Source organism: Pseudorasbora parva, chromosome 23, assembly GCF_024679245.1.
Source record: "Pseudorasbora parva isolate DD20220531a chromosome 23, ASM2467924v1, whole genome shotgun sequence".
NCBI classification, from domain to species: Eukaryota; Metazoa; Chordata; class Actinopteri; order Cypriniformes; family Gobionidae; genus Pseudorasbora; species Pseudorasbora parva.
Genome location: NC_090194.1, coordinates 20,415,172 through 20,420,907, shown reverse-complemented (window position 1 = coordinate 20,420,907; position 5,736 = coordinate 20,415,172).

The window sequence follows — 5,736 nt, the reverse complement described above, 5'->3', positions numbered from 1 at the left end:
ATACATCCTTGTACCTTACTCACCCCTACACCTCACCCTAAGGTACATAACCGAGTGCGTATTAGTACTTTAAAGGTACATATTAGTAACTTTTCATCATCATCAACAATGTGTTAAAGGTAGATTAGGCCATTTTTGGCGTGGCTCTAGCTTTGAAAGCATGAGATCCCAAATGAGCGCACATGCGAAATGGGCACACTCAAAGCATAGGACCCCCCCCTCAGCTCGGATTTATGGAAGTTGTTGACAGGCAGGTAGGACATTGTATCATTGCATTTGGACATTTGAACATTGTGATTGCTATCAGGATGAGAAGAGGTTTTCAACCAGCATAACAAAAATGTTTCTGGAGCAAATCCACTACCCTGCATTTAACTCTCAGCAATCATGTTTCACATGAATGGATGTTTGCTGATGTTACTTTCCTATGCATAGATGCTTGTGAATTAATCACACACTCAGGTTCACAGCTCAAAAAATCTGAGCTGACAGAAACCAGTCCTCCTACCTTGAGTTTATTCAACTAGCTTTTTTGGTACAGGCAGCTGTTCCTAGTGTCGTGAGCAACGCCAAGGCCACGGGTTTGATTTTCAGGGAATGTGAACTCTTTCATTATTCTGATATATTTTCAGATTGTTTTTCAGTGATTTAGAGAATAGCTGAGCTAAATCACAGGACAGATCATAGTTTAGAATTCTCTTCACTGTCAAATCTATGGTTCTCATAAAGAACTGCATTATGCATGTGCCATGGGCAATTTGGAAAAGTGATGTTTTTGTTTAAGCTTGTCATAACACATCCTAAACAGGCTTTTAACAAAAGTGCCTTCATGCCAATAAATGTCCCTTGATTGCAAAATACTGTGACAGCGCTTGCATCAATAAAGGTGGTAAACTGAAGTTAATAATTTGGATATGTTTTTATAATTAGAAAAGGCCCCTAAAATAGCACTTGTCTGTCACTTATTTTCATTTTCATTTTATTTTATTTTTTTACGTAAATACGCTCAGGAAGTAAGATGGGTTTTTAGGCAGTGGGTGAGGACTAATCTATTCTAAGAATCTCAAGGTTTATTTAAATCACTGACATCTGCATACCAATCTCAAGAAGAGTTTCAGGACCGAAGACATCTTGGCTCTGCACATGCTCAGAATGCTTCGATCTACAGAACACAGTAATGTCGGGTGTGTCAGAAACCTGAAAAATGTTGCCTTATTCAATATAAAAAGACATCAAGGCATGACCGAATTTAATGTTAGCTTCACTTCCTGTCTCCTGAGATAGCGATCGATTTTTGAAGGCAGCATAAATGTATCTATCGCTGCCTTTTATATCTCACAAACCTGTGCGTTCCGTTCTGTGACAGTTGAGCCAGAAAAAAAGATGGCATCCAAAAGTTGCATTCGCTGGTCAGTTTCTCTGTAAATGTATGTTTTTAACTAACATTTTCTACTTCTAATGTCATTTCTAGCGAGAAATCACTAATGCAGTTTTTTATTAAAGGGGTGATTGCATGTGATTTTACTTTTTAAACTTTAGTTAGTGTGTAATGTTGCTGCTTGAGCATAAACAGTATCTGCACAGTTACATCGCTGAAAGTTCAATGCAAACGGAGATATTGTCTTTTAAAGTTATGGCAGTTTATTACCTTCAAAAATGACCGGTTTGGACTACAACGAGCTTCTTATCCGGATTGGTGACATCATAAACCCTTGTTATTAACATAAACACTGCCCCCGCGAACATGCAACAAAGTGGGCAAGACCACATCGAAGTCATTACGGAAGAGAGAGCTGTTTTCACCCCAAGTATATGCTGGAGTGCGCTTCTCAACCCCCACACTATTAACAGTAGGCCTACTCGTAATTTGGGTCCATATTTTGTTTTTGTGGGTGCCTTTAATCCCACTCTTTAAACTTCCAAATAAAATGTTTTTGTTTTTTTCACTTGATGGGCACGTCTCAATCATCTCACTAGTTCAGTAGTCAGGGCACTGAACAGGGAGTCAGCCCATTGACTTATGTCCTGATCAGTGCCCTGACTAGTGGATTCGTGAGATGATTGAGACGCGCCCGATCTTTACGTGGGAGAAGTTACGCTTCTTTGCCGTCTTCCGTGTGCCTGGCGTAAAATGAGGTGTAAAATGAGGGCGTGGAGGAGGTGGAGACTTGAATATATAGGGGCGTGTTATTCTAATGACGATCGTTTTCAGCCGCTGCATTTATCAAGGGCAAGTATTGCGTACACCTGGATTGCAGAGGTCTGAATCAGGCGATGAGAGGAGTGTAAGCATAATCTTACACCAACATATATGCCCACTTCTACGCAAGATTGATAAATGAGGGCCAGTGACACTACAAAAATACTTGTAATACGAAAATGCTTACCATTCACTAACATCCATTAAAAGCCTTGTGTGCAGAGGTTCTGCTTGACCTTCATCCCTGCAATCTGGCTCTGATTCGGGCTCAAATTGGTATGGCAATAGTGACGCCATTATTTTATTTACACCATCATTTCTGCCAGTAATGGTAAGGAGCGTGGTGTTTCCGGCAACCTGTGCTTGGCACTTTAGCCAATAAAAATACATGAAACTACATTTAACCATCTAACCAATCTAAGACCATTGCGTTTTTCGGAGGGATGGGCTTCATAGAAGCAGAAAGCAAATGAGCCGTTCAAAAGACAGTGGAGACAGCGGTGTGGAATAAAGGTCAAATATAAGAAAAATACAGCGTTTAAAAAAAAAAAGTATTAAGACATGTTATACTGTGCCCCATAAACACAACCAAGCCTAGAAAAACACTCCTTTAAAGGTGTCATGAACTGGCTTTTTACATTTTTTTAACTAAAAATTTAAATTAGGTTAGGTTATGATGTTCGCATGGTTTTTACATTCAAAAACATCATAACTAATTAGTAACAGGCTATTTTCTACACTGGTTTTGAGGCTCTCTCCAAAACGCTGGGTTTTGATGGGCGCGACGCACTGAAGACTGGGAACAAAAAGCCCAGGGCTAGGAATTGATAAGATTTTCATATTTTAATGAGCTTCTGCTCCCTCACGTGAGCGAGTGATTGTTTTGAAAGTGGCTGGAATAATTCTGACAGGTGACAGAATTGAGACCTGACAGGTCTCAGTCTCAAAACGTATTTATCAAACAAACACAATGATTCATCTCTCATCCACCCGTGATTGATTGATTTTTTTTAATTACTTGGCCCGCCCGATCAGTGGATATAAGCGTGAACCATACACTTTTCAAACACAATGGAAATCAAGAAATGAATGTTTTCACTATTTAAGATTCACTGACCTGCTGACGGGCTTATGTTTTGGTAGCCCTGCACTGTAAAAAATTATTTAGAAAAAAAGTTACCTGGTTGCCTTAAAATTTTGAGTTCATTGAAAGTAAAATTTTGAGTTAATACAACAAACATTTTTTGAGATTCGTCAACCTTTATTAAAATATTATTAAAAGATTTTGTAAGCATATTGGGTAATTGTGTGTTTTATTTCTGATGATGCAGCCAAATTTAGCTATTTTCATGATTTATCAAAATTTTTATGTGGTTCAGATACAATAATATTTTGAGTTTCTATTTATTAAACAAATTTCCTTCATTGTATCAACTCAAATTTTAATTTCAATAAACTCACAATTTTAAGGCAACCAGGTTACTTACTTTTTAAAGTTAAACCAACAAAAACCAACACATTTTTTTTCCAGTGTGTCTGTGTCCCGAGACATCGCGCTTTGCGAGCCCAGGGAGTCAGAACCCGAATCGGAATGAACCAACAAATAAGGGATTCCAGCCTGTGACAGTGTGCTGGTATGTTCTGTTAGATCCGTACTAGGGATGTCACAATACTCAATATCATATTGAACCATTCGGTACTGCATTCACGGTTCAATACGTGCTGGTGAATTGTGTTTTTTCCGGTTTTGCATTGAATTAATTATTTCCATTTCCCTCCGTTTGAAATATTCCTCTCAGTTTATTTTGTCTCTTTTTGAATGTGCAAATATCCAGTCATATGCACTAAAGTTAAAGGGGGGGGGGGCACTCAGTTTCAGTCAATCTCATGTCAATCTTGTGTACCTATAGAGTAGTATTGCAGCCTTCATATCTCCGAAAAGTCTTTAGTTTTATTATATTTGTAAAAGAAATATGGGCTGCACCGAGTCTTTCCGGGAAAAAACGATCGCCTGGAGGCGTATCGTGTGGGCGGAGCTAAAGAATGAGCAAAGCGGTGACGTCCTCAAGCGTGGAGAAACCCATGCTATCGATCTCAGCTAATAGATATATGATCCAGAATCATTCGGAGGCTGAAATAGAAACAGCAACAGCAGGACGTCCGTCTCTGTGGTATGTACTGTATTTAGTGGCCTGTCAACATTTGTCTTTACTCTCAGTTTATGAGGACATGATTCGGTTTATGGACTATTGTATGCGACCAAACCTTAGTAGCAAGCAAAACGGTTTTGCATGTCAGACTAGTGTAACGTTATACATAGAACAGCAATGAAGTCCGTTAGCGCATTTGAATGATGAAGCACGCGATCGTGTCGTTTACTGATGTTTACTCACGTGACGATAGCCAACAGCACAGACATTTGAAGCAGTTTTACTCACCGGCTGCTTCCAAAGCAGGTCCGAACCTTTATCGCTGGGACGGCTCCGTCAAAAACACACTTCTTGGAGTGTGGAGATCCACTTTGCGACGCGACTGAAGCATTTCTGCGTTCAAATCGGTTCAAATGCAGCGCTGCCTTCCCGGAATGCTGTGCTTAAGCGTTGAAGTCGCTTAATGTCAAAGTGGAGGAATGAAGTGGAGCGCGGCTCGGAATATAACCGACATTCGTGTTCACGGACGACTGGATCTGCAGCTGAGAGAGTGTTTAAGGCCGTGCATTTCCTCTCTCGCTCTAGTCACGCGCGTGCGCACCCTACCGGGAGAAGAGCCCGTACAGCCCATACAAGGACCTTCCGGTCTATTAACGTCAAGTCGACCCATACTCGAAAAAAACTCTCCGAAATTTGTGAGAAACCGGAAGGAGTATTTTTAACACAGAAATACTCCATTAAACGTCCAACATTAGTTTTTGAAACGTTGTCTATGTTTAGGATGGGAATCCAAGTCTTTAACAGTGTAAAAAGCTCAGTATGCATGAAACAGCATTTCACCCCCCCTTTAAGGGATGTTTACCTGCGTTTTAAAGCCTTGCCGGTTAAACATTTCATTCGCGAAATGTTTAACCGGCAAGACACAGACTGTTCACTGCATGCACTTGTAACCCTGTTGAAATATATTTATTAGTATAAGATATACAAGTTGAATAAATAATTTCATAGTTTAATAAATAGAATACCAGGGGGAAAAAAAAGTTAAGATTCATTGACCAGTGACGAAGTTATGATTTTGCTCAATGAGAAAAATGCATATTGGTTAATGTTCATGGTTTACTAATACAGCATTTAAAATGTTAAATATTTGTTGAGTAATAATATGTGAAAATACTTTAAAACATGCCTGTAAAAATAGGAATATAAAGTTACACAAATGCTTTGTTAAGTTATTTTATTTCTGCGAGTATGTGTATGAGCCAATGAGAGTAGAGGTCAAGGGACAAGGAAGAGAGAGACGAACGCAGGTGGTTTTGTTTGCGGTAAAGAAAAGACTGTTGTGGGGAATGTATCGCACTGTGTGAGTGAGAGGGTTCCACAAGGACT